Raw genomic sequence first — 17747 nt, forward strand, 5'->3', positions numbered from 1 at the left:
TGCCTTCAGGGGCTGTTATTCTGCCAACCGAGCTAAGGAACACACCTCAGGGTGACCTCAGGCTCAGCATATGGACAGCCTGGCTGTGCCCTGTCTGGACCCCAGGCCCAAACTGCATGAGGCCCCAGCTGTGCCTGTGAGTGTAAGGAAGTCCTCGTCTCCTCAAACTCCATCCCTCTGGCATCCCAGGCCTCACCCCTCCCTGTGATGTAGCAAGAACAAGGTGCCAACAGCCATGGTGAGCCAGTGACTCAGCACAGGAAGGTCAGGTGGGGATCTGGTCCTCACACCTGGCCCCGCCCTCCATGCAGTGCCCACTTGTGTGGCTCCAGGCTCTGGACCAGTGTCTGTTGCAGGATGCTCTGCCCTGGCACAGCCAGTCCACTTACACAAGCCCCTTGCGGGCTTCCTCCCTCCACACCACCCACCCCTGGGCCACCTGCTGGGAGGATGAACTGGGTGGCACAGGTGACAGGCTTCACCTTGACCAGGACAGCTGTCTCAGTCATCATTTGCTGCTTTGTACAGGAGACCCCAAAAGACTGAGAGAAAAGAGAAGTGGTCACAGTGGAAGGGTCCTTCTGCTGCCCAAAAGAAGCTCAGAGAACCAAAGGCCGCAGCACCCCCTCTCACCACCTGGGTGCCTGGGCCAGAGGCAGGAGCTGCATCCAGGGCCTGCACACTGGGGGGTGACCACCGGGCTGCCCCTCCTCCCCCCCCAAGGCTGAAGGAAGTGGACCCTCCACAGGGATCCAGGCCAGATCCCCTGCTGGCACTGATCCTACATCTGCATTGCTGCTCCAACCCCCACTGCCTGTGCCACCAGCTGTGACAGTGGCCACTTGGCAGGTGAAACTAAGTCTTGGGGCTTTCATCTTGGTTCTGTCACTAGCTGTGGTTATATGCTGAGGAGACAGCACCTAACTCCCGGGGCCGCTGCTGGGATCCAGGGCCCCAACTGTGCACGCTCCAGCACACTGAGCTCCATCAGGGCCATCCTGTCCTCACAGGAGAGGTTGTTTGCTGACACTGGGCATGTATTTTATTGTACCAGAATTAAGACTCTCTTAATGCCCCCTAAGAAATTACTTGGAAAATTGGCAAAATGAAAAAATAAGCGAATAATAGCTACAGAAAAATGGAAAACATTTTCCTTGCACTAAAGCTAGGAGGAGCATAAGACACTGAGAATCTGAAGGAGACTAGCTAACACCAAACCAGTTACGGCATCCCAAGGCCATGTTAGTGGATGAGTTCTTATTTCAGAGACAAAAACAGGCACACACTTCCCATTAACACAAAACCAACCTCACCTCCTTACTAATGCAGAGTGGCCAATTCCCAGATGTCCACATGCTTGAGGGCTGTGGGTGGCTTTCCTTGCATCTCAGCTGGCAGATGGCCTATTGTGGGACTTTATGATCATGTGATTTAATACTTAATAAACTCATATATATATATATGTCTTCTATTTGTTCTGTCTCTCTAGAGAACCCTAACTACAGACACCAAAGGAAATGGCCAAGAAAAAGAAAATTGAAAGCGGTCGGGGGTGGGGAGTGTAGAATTCAGACACTTCCAGAGGCCCCACAATTGTCTCTGAGGATCTCTAAGAAGCCTGTCTGCTGTCTAGGAAGTCAGCCCGCTCCCCGCCAAACCTGCACTGCCTCCCAGGTGCTGGTCTGGCTGCCTAAGATCCTCAGGCAAGGGCAGCCCCAGAGGGGAAGTGGCTCTCCTGAGCTCTTCCCACAGGGATCCCTGCTCTGCAGACAGGACACAGTGACTTTCTCATGAGTGACATGGAATTCTGAGCCCAAGCACGCCAGTGACAGCCCTGCTCATGGAGCTGTAGCCCTGCTGCGGGCCACAGGGCACTGCCCCCCATGGGACCTTGAGTGGGCTAGGTGCTGCCTTCAGAGGGTCTAGAGGGTCCAGCACAGAAGCCCAGCCAGGGATGACTGACACCTGGCCCTGGCCCCTGGCTCAGAAACCCTCTGACCATGCCACCCTCCAGACCAGGGCAAGTCTAGAAATGATCTCCTGATCACAACTGGATTGCATTCCTGGTTTCTTCTATTGTTGTTAAGAACATCTGTTTAATGTAAACCATAATTTTTGAACCTGATTTTGACATTAAAAAAAAAAAATTGGCTTGGTGCGGTGGCTCACACCCATAATCCCAGCACTTTGAGAGGCCGAGGTGGGCTGATCACCTGAAGTCAGGAGTTCGAGACCAGCCTGGCCAACATGGCGAAACCCCATCTCTATTAAAAATACAAAATCAGCCAGGCGTGGTGGCACATGCCTGCAATCCCAGCTACTTGGGAGGCCGAGGCAGGAGAATCGCTTCAACCCAGGAGGCAGAGATTGTAGTGAGTTGAGATTGAGCCATTGCATTCCAGCCTGGGTGACAAGAGTGAAACTCCATCTCCAAAAAAAAAAATTATAGGAGAAATAACAAAAAAGGAAGTGGCCTCTTTCATTACCAGAGGTGAGGCAGACAGGCAGAGCCTTCGCCTTACTTTGTAGCCCTCTGCAGCATCTGGCACAGGGGTCAAAGCACACTGTCGGAGCTCACATCGGTGTCAGGCACACATTCAAGCTAGAAATGTCCCTCTGGCAAGGCTTATCTTTTAATAATACAAATTCATCATGCAGGTGGGGCCGCAGGGCAGGCACTCTTTCCCTTCTAGTCAGGAGACTAACTTGGGAAGGTGTTGCTAAACCCCAGCAGTATGTATCAAAAGCTTTAAAAAGATTTGCACCCTTCAGGCCAGTAATTCCACATGGACAAATCTATTTTAGGCAGAAAGCACAAATGCACCCAAAGATTCATGTTAATGTGGTTCATCCCATGGTTATTTAAAATAGCAAAAATTAGGAACACCACACCTCTCCAGCCAGTAAGGGTCAGGTAACCAGGGCATGATGTGCTCATGTGATGGAGTATTAGACAACCATTAAACAATGGGTTGTACAAGTTTCAGAGTTTAGAACTTTACAGTCTAGGCAGACACTAAAAACTACAGCCCTTTTTTCCCTGATGCTAGGCAACGGCCACATTCTTCTTTCCCTTATACTTTTCTGTGCTTTCCTAAATCACAGAAAATGAGCATGTGTTCCTTTTATAACAAGCAACGAAAGTCCTGCTTTATTTTTAAAACCAGAATGGCCCCCAACAGCTCCCTTCCCAGCTCATCTCTTCCTGGCTTTCCTGTGTCCTGGTCCCCTGCAGAGAAGGCCTCCTGGGCCATCAACCCTGGAAGGAGGCTGAGGATCCCTGTCTCCGGACCAGTGGGCAGATGGATTCCGGCTGTTTGGAGTCCCCCAGGTGTCTCACAAGGAACCTGTGGAGAGAGGGGAAGAGGTCAAGTGTTAAGGGGCTAACAGGATGGCAAAAAAGGCCTCCCAGCACAGCACATGGGGCATCATCTGAAGCCTGTGACACCCAGTGCATGCAGAAACCCTGGGCTGTGATTGCCAACAACAACTGTGTGACTACAAGACGTACACAACTTCAGTGAGTCTCAGACTCCTTCTCTGCAGAGAGTGGATCATCATATCCAGTAGAAGTTCAATGACTAAAATACTGGAGGGTTTGTATGTACCATGCCTACTACTGTGCCTGGCACATAGCTGGTGCCTGTAAGGATAGTTCACTGCTTGTCATAGTTATCATCACCATCACCATCGTCATCACCATCACTGCCACCATCGTCATCACCATCATCACTATCATCACCATTGCCATCAATCACTATCACCATCATAATCGCCATCATCATCATCACTATCATCATCACCATTACCATCATCACTATCACCATCATAATCGCTATCATCATCACCATCATTACGATCATCGCCATCATCACCATCGCCATTTCTATCACCATCATCACCATAACCATTTGTATCACCATCATCATCACTATCACCATCACCACTATAATCATTGCTATCACCATCACCATTATCACTGTCATCATCACCATCGCCATTTCTATCACCATCATCACCATAACCATTTGTATCACCATCATCATCATCACTATCACCATCACCACTATAATCATTGCTATCACCATCACCATTATCACTGTCATCATCACCATCATCAACACTATCACCATCACCACCATCATCATTACCATCACCATCACTATCATTACCACCATCATCCTCACCATCATCACTTTTCTCTGCTGGGCAGGTGGACCATGACCCTAGCTTTCATTTCTGGCGGGGAGTAGCTGAGAAAGCACAAAACTCCACAGAAAACAGAGAATCTGCGTGGAAAGAATATTGACTTCTCTCTTCCCAAGTGTGCCATGTCCACTCCTCCAGGACCATGAGCTGAATGGACCCCAGCTCAGCCCCTTCCTGTCTTTAAAGAGAGGTTGGAGGGGCTGGGCAGCCTCTGTCCGGCTGGGCTGTGCCCCCATGTCACCCAAAGTTTCTTCCTCCCTAGCCATGATGCCTTCATTTGCACCTTCTCTGTGCTTCTCTTCAGCAGGAGGGGCAGCCAGAGGGAACAGAAGCTAGCTGGGAGCAAAAGCCACAAGGGAAACAGAAGTCACTAGGATATAGAAGCCAAGGGAGAAATGAAGTCAGGCCAGTAGGAAGGAGGGGAGCCTCACCACCCTCCACGTCTGCCCCGGGGACACTGGCTCCAGTAATCTGGAAAATGCCCTGCTGCTGGGAAAGGAAGTGAGGTCCACCCTGTGCTGCTTAAAGAGCCTGTGCTGCTTTAACTTCTCGATTTGTCACAATCCACAAAACAAGTGGGTAATGAGCCTGTAAGCCAATGTCACTCACTCTAGAGGGATGTGGCCATGCTCTGAGGTAGAGGGCAAGCCCTGACACCATGTGCCTCTCCCCTCAGCGGCCTCGGGGCAGGTAACTCAGTGCCTTCCTACATCCAGAAAGGGGACAATGCACCACCTACTCCACAGGAACTCGTTGAGGATGAAACAGCAAGAAAGGGATGTGTAGAGGCAAAAGCACCAGGTCCACCCAGCAGTCAGGAGGAGAGGGACCAGCCCAGGAGCTGACAACCCATAGAGACTTCTGGTCTGAAAATGTGGGCCAGGTGTGGTGGCTCATGCCTGTAATCTTAGTGCTTTGGGATGCTGAGGTGGTATCCTTGGTATTTGAGCCTAGGAGTTTGAAGCCAGCCTGGGCAACACAGTAAGACTCTGTCTCTATAAAAAGTACAAAAATTAGCCAGGAATGGTAGCATGTGACTGTAATCCCAGCTACTCAGGAGGCTTAGGCAGGAGGTTCGAGGAGTTCCTTGCTTAAGCCTAGGTGTTCGAGGCTGCAGTAACTATGATTGCTCTACTGCACTCCAGTCTGGGAGACAGGGTGAGACCCTGTCTCAAGTTAAAAAAAAAAAAAAGAAAATCAGAACCTCAATCCCCACCGGCACCTACTGAGTCAGAATCTGTTCCTAAAGACAAGCCAGGCCTGGGTGCCACTGCAGCACAGCCTGTTTAGGGCCCTTGGCCAACCCTAAGTGCTCTGTCACTAATTACCCAGGGTTCCCCATGACCCATCAGGGCTATAACTTCTGTTACAGGGGCCACAGAATCCCATCTAGAGGAGCAGCCCAAATGCGTGGCTCAAGTCCCAGAGCTGCCTTCCTGCAGGCATCTTTGCATGCGGCCACGGAGTCTGTGCTGAGGTGCTGGCTTTGACTCGCTTCTCTAGGAATTCACTTCTTCTACATTTCTAGATTATATTTGCTCAAAGAAAACGCCAAGCCTGAGCGATGGGAATCACGTATGGATCAGAGCCACCTGAACTGTGGAGGTAAGTCACTTATCCTTCACGAGCCCTGGTTACTCAGCTCTCAGGCAAAGTGCTTTGCCAGGCACATCTCAATAGCCCCAGACAGCTAAAGTTCTATAACCAGGAAGCCTAAGGGCCTGGCACCAGCTGTGCCTGCTTATAGAGGAAGTGGGGAAGCCCTGGAGCTCCTATCAGCACCATCATTCCATGTGAAGGGTGCAATTAAAGTCCCCCATCTGTGAGCAAACAAGAGCATGTCAGGGCTGGCTATGGCATGGGCCTCAGAGGAGAACTGGCCTTTCTCACAAGCCCACAGAGACACTGGTGGGTGGGGGACACCCCTCCCGGTGCCCTGCAAGAGTGTGCTGCAGCCAACGTTGTAGGTACAAACATCAAAACAATTCAGGACAATACCATAGCTGCCCGTTATTCTGAAAAACATCAAGATCCAAAATAAATGCTTGCTTGCAAATGAGTCATACCTACCTAAGGGAAACCTCCATCTACTTCTGAAATGCATGTGAAGGATGTAGTAAACAATATGAAAATTCATTTTCCAAATCACAAGATGAAAATGTATCTGTCTGACTAGTGATTAACTTTAAGTGAACAGTTTATATAAAAGGCCACACAAACTGCTTTTTACCACATGAGAAGCTGTGCAATGTCACTTGTAGTAAGAAACAGAACCTACAACTGCAATAAGATTTCTCACCTATCCGGCTGGCGAAGGTCAAAAGTCTGGGGCATGCCTCACATGTTCCTGCTGATATAGACCAACAAGCATTTTCTCATATTCTTGGCAAAAACACACATTAGTAAAAACTTCTTGGGTAGGAGCTGTTGGTATTTTAGACACAGACACCTGTTACACGTCCTCTCCCCACAGATACATAGGTGATGTGTATTCACTACAGCAGCCAATAGATTCAAGTCAAGCTAAGTGTCCATTCTTGAGAGACTGAGAGGAATATTCTGGCGTGCCAACAAGGACAAATCCTGTATTTGCTGATCTGGAACAATTTCCAGGATGTATATTGTTCAGCAAAGAGCACAACTTGCAGAAGAGTATAGAGAACACATCTTTTTGTGTGTGTCGAAGACTGAAGGAAATCCATAAACATGTCCCGTCTGTAATCAGAATGTTCTGGAAAGACACACAAGGTCCCCGATTCCAGTGGCCATCTCTGGAGAGGCCACACTTTGGTGGCTGTGCTCGGCAGGGACAGAGGGCAGGCTTCTCACTGGAGACAAATTTTTGACTACTGAATATTTTCCTATGTATATATATTGCTACCCATCAAGAACTGTAAAGAATATTTTTAATCCTGGTGAGGCACAGCCGCTCATGCCTGTAATCCCAGCACTTTGGGAAGCTGAGGCTGGAAGACGGCTTGAGTCCAGGAGTTCAGGATCAGCCTGGGCAACAATGCAAGACTCCATCTCTTCAAAAAATAAAAACAAAAAACAGCCAGGCATGGTAGCATACGCCTGCAGTCCTAGCTACTCTGGAGGCTGAGGTGGGAGGTTTACTTGAGCCCAGGTGTTCAAAGCTACATTAAGCTATGACCACACCACTGCACTCCATCCTGGGTGACAGAGCAAGACCCTATATTAAAAAATAAAAGGAGTATTTTTAATCCCACAAACTGCTTTGATTCAAATCAGAGTTATTGTAGTTTAAAATTTTATACCTGACTTTAAAAAGAATACTTTTTTTTTTTTTTTTGAAACAGAATTTTGCTCTTGTTGCCCAGGCTGGAGTGCAATGGCACAATCTCGGCTCATTGCAACCTCCACCTACTGGATTCAAGTGATTCTCCTCCCTCAGCCTCCTGAGTAGCTGGGATTACAGGCACGCACCACCACGCCCAGCTAATTTTGTATTTTTAGTAGAGATGGGGTTTCACCATGTCAGTCACGCTGGTCTCGAACTCCTGACCTCAGGTGATCCACCCACCTCAGCTTCCCAAAGTGGTGTGATTACAGGTGTGAGCCACCACGCCCAGCCAAGAATACTCTTCTGACTCTGAAAAATAAATCTGGATAGAAGGCAAGTCAAAAAAAGGGATGGTATATACAGAACCTCCAGAGAAAATTGCTAGAAGCAGGCAAGAACTTGAGGCTGTCACAGTATCCACAAGAAGACTGAATAGAAACCCATCCTGCCCAATCTTCTGATCTGTGAAACAAGGACAGGAAAGCCAGGAATGGAGACTGAGCTTGCCACAGCACTTTCAATCCTTCAACAATCACTGCCTGGCACTGCTGCAGGAGACTCAATACACAGGGAGTAGTCTTCTCTAAGACCATCCCAGGGAAATGTAGTCCCAGGGACTAAAACAAAAGCGGCCCCAGAAATCACATTTATCCAAATAGGAAGCAGGGAGGCAAGTGTATACAGATATTCCAGGTGACCTCCTCTGGATGGTAGTGTATAAGAGAACAGTCTTCTTGTTTTCCAACTTTTATACTAAAAGAACATTATAAAGTATAATAAAAGCAAACAAAAAAAAAAAAAAAAAAAAACCACACAGTCTGAAAAGACAAAGCAAACATGAGAATCAGACCCAGAGATGGCAGGGATGGTGCAATGATCAGAACAGGAATTTTTTATTAATATGCTAAAGTCTCTAATAAAGAAAATACACAGCCTGCAAAAATACATAGCCGACGTAAGCTGAGAGATTGAGACACTAAGAAAGAATCAAAAGGAATTGCTAGAAATCAAAAACACTGTAATAGAACTGAAGAATGCCTTTGATGGGCTCGTCAATAGACTGGGCACGGCCAAGGAAAGAATCAGAGAGCCTGAAGATATGCCAAAAGAAACTTCCCAAACTGAAACCTAAAGACAAAAAGGAACAGTGACAAAACAATATTCAAGAACTATGGGTTAATTACAAAAGGTGTAATAACATGTAATAGGAATACCAGAAGGAGAAGAAAAACAGGAAGGAACAGAGAATATGACTGAAATAATAACAGCTGAGGATTTTCAAAAATTAATAACAGGAAGCAAACCACAGATCCAGGAAGTTCAAAAAATACCAAGCAGCATATAAGCCCCCCAAAAAAAAAAAAAAATCTACACCTAGACATACCACATCCAAACCACACACAAAAAATCAAACACAAAAAGAATATATTAAAAAAAGTCAGGGAGGTCACAGGCATGGTGGCTCATGCCTGTAATCCCAGCACATTGGGAGGCCAACGCAGGCAGATCACGAGGTCAGGAGTTCAAGACCAGCCTGGCCAACATGGTCAAACCCTGTCTCTACAAAAAATACAAGAATTAGCTGGCCGTTGTGGCATTTGCCTGTAATCCCAGCTACTTGGGAGGCTAAGGCAGAATTGCCTGAACCCAGGAGGCAGACATTGCAGTGAGCTAAGATCGCGCCACTGCACTCTACATTGGGTGAAAGAGAAGACTCTCTCAAAAAAAAAAAAAGAAAGAAAAAAAAAAAGAAAAACGTCAGGGAATGGGCTTAAAACACCTTATCCACAGAGAAGGACAGAATTGCACTGAACTCCTCAGACGTCATGCAAGCAAGAAGAGTGTGCAGTAAAACATTTAAAGTGTTGAAAGAAAAAAAACCAACCCACCAACCTAGAATTCTGTATCCAGCAAAATTATCCTTCAGAAGTGAAGGAGAAATAGTCTTTATCAGACAAAAAACAATTCAGAAAATCTGTCACCAGTAAATCTGCCTTGCAAGAAATATTAAAAGAACTTCAGAGGAAAGGAAAATGATATAGGTCAGAAACTAGAATCTGCAGAAAGAAAAAAAGAGTATTAGGGAAGTAACAAGTGAGGATAAAATAAAAACTTTTTTCTTATTCTTGATCTAGCAGACAAGTTTGTTCACAATAATAATAGCAACAATGTACTTCATGACTAGAGTTTATGAATAAGTGAATAACAATAATATTCTAAGGCATGGGAGGGAACAATTAGAAATACTGTTTCTTGCTCTACCCATAGAGTGCTATATTATTTGAAACAGGACTTGGATTAATCATAAACCTATACTGCATATTTAAAAACAACCATTGAATAAAGGTTTTTAAGAAAGCATTATTGATATGCTGAAAGGAGAAAAAATGAGATCATATAAAATGCTCAAGTAAAACCAGAGAAGGCATAAAAAAGAAGACAAAAAGCAAAAACCAAAACAAATAACAGGGACAATTAACAGAAAAGTTAACAAATATGGTATATATTAATCCACCTACACAAATAACCACTTTAAATATCAATGGTCCTAAATATAACAACTAAAAAGCAGACACTGTTAGAGTGGATTAAAAAAAAAAAACAAGGTCCAACTCAAGGTTCAACTATGGTGTCTAACAGAAATCCACTTAAAATATAAAGACACAGACAGACTAAAAGTAACAGGATAAAACAACTCTATGCCCACAAATTCAGTAACTTAGATGAAACAGACCAATTCCTCAAAAGATATGCTCTGTCAAAACTCACACATGAAGAAACAGAAATCTTAATAGGTCTGTATCTATTAAAGAAACTGAATAAATAATCACCTTCCAAAACAGCAGCAGGCTCAGATAGAACCCACTGATGAATTCCACCAACATTAAAGGGATAAAGTATATCAACTTTCTGTCTCTTTCAGATGATAGAAGCATAGGCCAGCATTACCCTAATACCAAAACCAAACACATCACAAGAAAAAAAAACACACGTTAGTTATTTCTCACACAAAAAGCCCCCCAAAACCAGCAAATCAAAGCCAACAATGTATACAAATAAGAATTATTATTATTATCATCATTATTATTATGAGACAGTGTCTCAATCTATTGCCCAGGCTAGAGTATAGCGGTGCAATCATAGCCCACTGCAACCTCAAACTCCTGGGCTCAAGCAATCCTCTCACCTCAGCCTCCTTAGTAGCTAGGATTACAGGGTTACTTGAAGCTTTCCCACTGAAATCAGGAAAAAGGCAAGGATGTCCCTCTCACCACTGCTTTCCAACACTGTCCTGGAAGTCCTAGCTAACACAATAAGGTAACACAAGACAAGTAAAGAACTCCTGAACTAATAATCCATCTTCCTTCCTTCCCTTCTTCCTTTCCTTTCTTTCCTTCTTTCTTCTCTCTCTCTCTCTCATCTCTTTCTCTCTCTACATTACATGCTGCTATGGTCTGATTAATAAGCAATTATATAGCAAGGATGTAGGAATACAAGGTTGATATACAAAAGTCAACTGCTTTCTTATTTACCAGAAATGAATACTTGGAATTTGAAATTAAAAACATGGTATCATTTACATTGCAAATGAAATAATTAGATATAAATGTAACAAAATATGTAGATCTTTATGAGGGAAACCAAAAAACCCTAATGAAAGAAGTCAAAGAACTAAATAAATGGAGAGATGATATTCCATGTTCATGGATAGGCAGGCTCAGTATTGCCAGGATGCCAGTTCTTCTCAATTTCATCTATAAATTTAACACAATCCTAATCAAAATCCAAGACCAGGCAGAGTGGCTCACACTTGTAAATGCCAGCACTTTGAGAGGCCAAGGTGGGCAGATCACTTGAGTTCAGGAGTTCTAGATCAGCCTGGACAACACGGTGAAACCCTCTCACTACCAAAAAGAAAAAAAAAAATTGCCAGGCCTGTTGGTGCATGCCTGTAGTCCCAGCTACTTGGGAGGCTGAAGTGGGAGGATCACTTGAGCCCAGGAGGTAAAGGTTGCAGTAAGCCAGGTCACACCACTGCACTCCAGCCTGGACGACAGAGAGAAACCCTGTCTCAAAAAAACAAAAAACAACACCAACAACAAAAATAACCTAGCAAGTTATTTTTTGGATACTGACACATTGATTCTGAATCTTACATGGAGAAGGAAAGGACTCATAATAGCCAACAGTGAAAGAGAAAAATAAAGTCAGAGGACTGACACTACATGACTCTGAGGCCTCCTATAAAGGTACAGTAATCAAGACACTATGGTGCTGGTGAAACAATAGACTTTAACATTAGGTATATCTCCTAATGCTATCCCTCCCCCCATGTATACATATGTAACTAATCTGCACATTGTGCACATGTACCCTAAAACTTAAAGTATAATTTTAAAAAAATAGACTTTAATGGGACAGATTAATGGGACAGAATACAGAGCCAGAAACAGGCCCACACAAATACAGTCAACCAACCTTAGAAAAAGGAACAAAAGCAATACAATGGAGACAAGATAGTCTTATCAATAAATGGTGCTCTAACAGACATCCAAATGCCAAAAAAAAAAAAAAATGAATCAACACAGATCTTACTCATTTCATAAAAAATAACTTTTAAATCATAGACCTAAATGTAAAATGCAAAATCATGAATCTCCTAGAAGATTACAGGAGAAAATCTAGATGGCCTTGGGTTTGGTAATGAACTTTCACATGCAACACCAAACACACAATCCATGAAAGAAAAAATTGGTAAGCTGGACTTCATTAAAACTGAAAATTTCTGCTGTGCAAAACACACTGTTAAGAGGATAAAAAAGACAAGCCACAGACTGGGAGACAATATTTTCAAAATATGTTCTGTTAAAGGACTGTTATCCAAAGTATGCAAAGAACTCAACAATAAGAAAACAACCCAATCACAAATAGGGCCAAATAAACAAACACCTCACTAAAGAAGATACACGAATAGCAAATAAGTACATGAAAAGATGTTCCACATTATAGCTCATCAGGGAAATGCAAATTAAAACAACGAGCTCCCATTACACACCTATTACGTAAGGCCAAAATCCGAACACAGACACCACCAAATGCTGGCAACGATGTAGAAGAACAGGAACTCTCATTTATTCCTGGTGGGGATGCAAAATGGTACAGCTACTATGGAAGACAGTTTGATGATTTCTTATAAAACTAAACAGGCTGGGCATGGTGGCGCCCAGCCTGTAATCCCAGCACTTTGCGAAGCTGAGGCAGGTGGATTGCTTGAGCTCAGGGGTTCAAGACCAGCCTGGGCAACATGGTAAAACCCCACCTCTACAAACAATAAAAAAATTAGCTGAGCATGGTGGCATGAGCTGGAGGCTGAGGTGGGAAGATGGCTTGAGCCCAGGAGGTGGAGGCTGCAGTGAGCTGAGATCATGCCACTGCACTACTGCCTGGGTGACAGAGCCAGACCCTGTCTCAAAAACAAACAAACAAACAAAAACCCAGAAACTTAAACATACTCTTACCAAATGATCCAACAATCACCACACTCCTTGGTATATACCCAAAGGAGCTGAAAACATGTCTACACGGAAAAACCTGCACAAGGATGTTTATGGCAGCTTTATTCATAATTGCCAAAACTTGGAAGCAACCAAGATGCCCTTCAGTAGGTGAATGGATAAATAAACTGTGGTACATCCAAACGATGAAATACTACTCAGTGCTAAAAACAACTATCAGGTCATGAAAAGACGTGAAGAATCTTAAATGTATATGACTAAGTGAAAGAAGCCCATCTGAAAAGTCTACATACTGTGTAATTTCAACTCCATGACATTCTGCAAAAGGCAAAGCTATGGAGACAGCAAAAAGATCAGTGGTTGTTAAGAGGTTGGGAGTGGGGGGAGGGATGAACTGGCAGAGCACAGAGGACTTTAGATGAAACTATTCCGTATTACATTGCAATGGTGGATCCATTGCAATGATGGATATGACATTCTAATGGTTCGACATTACAGTAAAAACCCATAAAAGCCCAGTTGCCCCGGCTCATGCCTGTAATCCCAGCATTTTTGGAGACCGAGGTGGGAGGATTGCTTGAGTCCAGCAGTTAGAGGTGACAGTGAGCTATAATCACACCACTGCACTCCAGGCAGGGCAACAGAGTGAGACCCTGTTTCAAAAAATGTATAAAGTAAAATAAACATACAATACAAGGAGTAAATCCTAGTGTAAATTACAGACTTTGTTAATGACTGTATCGAAAGTGGCTCATCAATCACAATAAATACAGTGCATTCATGCAAGATGTTATGAATGGGGAAATGGGGGGAGGAGTTATGTGGGAACTCGATCTTTTCACTTAGTCTTACTGTAAATCTAAAATTGTTCTAAAAATTAAGTCTATTAAAAAATCACATAGAAGTAGTTCTGTGTGTGTATCTACAAGCTTCCTAAAGATCTGGGGGAAATGGGGGGTCGTCAGTGGACATGGGTGGAAATGCTAAGACATAAAGTGGGGAACTACCAAGATAGAAAATCTCATGAAGGAAATGCTAAAGAAAGGCTCAGAATTCAATGATTCTCTCTCAGGTGCTACTTAAAATAAGAATGAGCATGCAAATGGAGGAGGACTAGAATATAAGAAATTCTGTTTATTGGGTAAGGAGATCATGATCCATGCTGCTATCGAATCTCAGAATCCTCTACAAATGTAACGAAGTCTCGCTAAATTTAACGGCAAGGCCTCCTGCCCCTGCCAGAGTCCATTCCTCCTCCAAGACTCCTTGGCACCCAGAAGTGGAGAGCCAACTCACCCACTTGGTCCCTGGCACCTGCACTGTGCCACCCCTGGCCAGACATCAGCCCCACAGGCCCCTTCCCTACCACATGCCAACCTCTCTTTCCCATCTCGGAGGAGCGTCCCCTTCTTGGAATCCCCTCTGTGCCTCCCTGCGTTTCCCCATCTGTTTCCAGGGTTAAAAACTGGGACTCTGCCCAACTCAGCAGAGATGTTCACTGTGACAGTCCAGGAGAGGCCAGTGAACACAGACTGCCCACTCCTGACTCCAGCCATAGGCTGCTGGGGCCAGAACAAGGCTTCAGGCTGGGGGATCCAGAGGTGGCCAAGCAGAGCCAGCCCCCGGGGCTCAGACTGAAGGTGAGCATTTAAGGTGAATGCACTGTATCAGGGCACACAGCACCCTATGGGCATGCCATGGGAAACAGGAATGCCTCTGGGGGGAGGCCATGCTGGGGCTGGTCCTGACAGATGAATGAGGCTTCCCCAGGCAGGTTAGCTGTGCAGGTGAGGGGTGCTACCAGGCAAAGAAAGGTGAATGTGCACCTTGAGGTGGCTCTGGCAGTGATGTAGGGTAGCACCCAACAAGTCCTGACAGCAGGTTGAAGTCACATCCCCCTTGAATCTGCAGATGATGAGGGTATCCCAGGCCCCATGAGGTCTGCACTGTGGGTGAAATGTTCCACAACTGGACTTAAGCAGGGAGAGGCTAGCGGCAGAGATCAGCAACTGTGGGTACCGAGGCGACGGCTGGCCCAGTGGGGAACGGTGACCCCAGCAGTGTGGCCTGTGGGAGTCCAGAGCCAGCAGTACTTTGGGAAACCCATGAGCTTCTCAAAAATAACCACAACACAGACCGTGTCCACTGCTTGTCAACGCCCTGCACTCTGTCGCTGGAAACGCCAGCCTTCCCTGCCATAGACACTCACAGCTGAGTCAGGGCCGGGGGCGGTGTGCAGCCCACTGGCCTCTCCTGGGCCATCAGAGTGCCTCTGACCCTGGGACCTTTTCTCAGACTGGGATCACAGAAAGCAAGGTTGGCCTTTGTTCCTCCTGTCCACATGGCCTACTGAGGCAGAACCCAGCCCTCGGCACCAACATGGAATGCACGAGATTCACGGCATGAAAGTGATCATCCAGCCCAGCCACCTCTGAAGCCCTGGGGCCCTGAGAGGAAAGGGCAGACCTGGACATCCACTCCATTTCTCAGCCCCCACCTCTGCACCCCCCTCCCCGCCCCCGCCCCAGTCCAAGCAACTCAGCAGTTTCCTTGCTTCACAGCACTCACCTCTGCCCTGGTGCACCCTGAGACCCCTGGGTAGGGCTCCCAGCCTCAGGCTCTGGGAGAGCTAGAAGGTTCCATTCTTCATGCTGGCCTCACCGGACTGTCCAGAGGCTAGAACACACCTAAGTGACCCTTTGAGGGGCAACATCACAATGAATGAACCATAAAACTTGACTACAATCCTTTGACCAAATAACCTCACCTCCTGGCAATCTGCCCCCAAGAGTGTGTCCAAAGAATCTAAAAAGATGCTTCTGGCATTTCTCATACACCCAGGGTCCCAGGTGGCACAGACATCCACCCAGCTAGGACCCAAGCATAACCATGAGCTTGCTGAGAGAGAGAAAAAAAAAAAACATTCAAAACAGGGAACTGAAGATTCACACACACTAGAAAAAAAATGATCAAAGTTGATAAAAACCTCCAGGAGGCTGGGCATGGTGGCTCAGGTCTGTAATTCCAGCACTTTGGGAAGCCAAGGCAGGTAGATTGCCTGAGCTCAGGAGTTCAAGACCAGCCTGGTCAACACAGTAAAACCCTGTCTCTACTAAAATACAAAAAATGAGCCAGGCGTGGTGGCGTGCACCTGTAATCCCAGCTACTCAGGAGGCTGAGACAGGAGAATTGCTTGAACCTGGGAGGCGGAGGTTGCAATGAGCCGAGATCACACCATTGCACTCCAGTCTGGGTGACAAGAGCAGGACTCTTGTCTCAAAAAACAAAACAAAATAAACAAACATACAACAACAACAACAAAAAAAAAAAAACAAGAAAAAAGAATTTCTAAGAATGAAAAGTGACTTTAAAATTTAAAACTCAATGAACAATTTAAACAGCAAATTGAACACTTTTGCTTGATAGTTCCACCATCTTCAGAGAACTGGTGAACTGGAAGAGAGATCTGAAGAAATGACCCAGAGGCTGGGACACAGAGAAGCAGGTAGACGGTGAGAAAGCCCAGTTAGGAGCCGCCGGGATGGAAGGAGGAGGACAGGTGAAAAAGAGCTCCAGAGGAGGAGGACAGATGGCCGTGTGATGGTGTGGAACTGACAAAAAGCTGGCCACCCCCACCGCCCCCATAAACACACCCCATCCTTGGGTGTGAGCTCCCCATGAGAAAACTTGCACGCTCACCGGGCTCCCTTCCATTTCCACAGGCCACAAAGCCTCCTCCCATTGCTTGTCACCCTCATCAGCGACCCTGGCTGCTCTGCCCCCGAGAGCTCCAGGAAACTAATGAGCCACTGATTCCTTCAGGGACAGGGGTGCCTGAGCACAAGCCCTCAGCACCAACGCGGAATCCACGAGATTCAGAGGGGCTCTGCACACACCTTCCCAAGACCTTGCTGAGGCCCTCCCTGCACACTGAGCTGCCTCCTGGCCATCCCTGAGACCATGGAGACACCCTCGCAGCAATGGGCCAGCTTGGGGGTGCCAATCATCCTGCCCAGCACACACTGAGCCCGCCCAAAATGCCAATCCAAAACGTTGGCCTAAGTCCACCACTGGCTAATTCCTCCGCTATTTATCAAATAAAGACATCGAAGGGAAAAAAAGGCTAGGCCCTCTTAGGTGTGTTTTCCACCTGTCACAGCCTATTTGCAAACTTAGCACTACTGCAGTGTCTGATATTTTCCCTCTCAAGCCCGAACCAACCTTAACTATTTTACAAAGTTATGCTACTTATAATGTCCCTTTCTGACACAACTGCCACAGGGGGCCCTCAAGATGCTTCCACCCTGGGCTGGGGTCCCTGGCTGCGTATGTGTAGACAGCCAAAGCTGGGTGGGTCTCGGCCAGTCTGCATGGTTTCAGTAGAAACACACTTGAACACAAACAGCCAGGGGAAGTAAGGATAATTTGCCTTTTTTTCTCCTAGGGCATGTAAGTACTCACGGGACAAAGTCATTTGTGCTAATAAAAACTGCAGAAAGAAACCCTTACACCACAATAGCACATCAGAAGGCTATTCAGCTATTGCAGGAGAATTTCTCATTCTCTGAAGTCACTCTTGACATTTATAAATCCAGAAATACAAAATTAAAACTTAACTGTTCATCGAATGTGGTGGACAAACACCTGCATTTGGTGGCTTAGCTCATCTATGGCCGCCCCACACTGAACACACCAGATCTGGTCCAGTCTCGGAAGCT

The 17747-nt window shown here is 45.9% G+C and overlaps 1 protein-coding gene across 2 annotated transcripts in view; it reads right to left on the reverse strand.

Annotated features, from left to right (window-relative positions):
* The window catches only part of LOC107967839 (lysine-specific demethylase PHF2-like), a 66863-nt gene that overhangs the window by 25453 nt on the left and 23663 nt on the right, over positions 1-17747 (reverse strand). For both annotated transcript variants that reach the window (XM_063791916.1, XM_063791915.1), the window contains exon 4: positions 1314-3347. The gene's annotated coding sequence lies outside the window, so the exon portion shown is untranslated. The remainder of the gene's footprint in view (positions 1-1313; positions 3348-17747) is intronic.

The sequence above is a fragment of the Pan troglodytes genome, chromosome 14 (genome assembly GCF_028858775.2).
Source record: "Pan troglodytes isolate AG18354 chromosome 14, NHGRI_mPanTro3-v2.0_pri, whole genome shotgun sequence".
NCBI classification, from domain to species: domain Eukaryota; kingdom Metazoa; phylum Chordata; class Mammalia; order Primates; family Hominidae; genus Pan; species Pan troglodytes.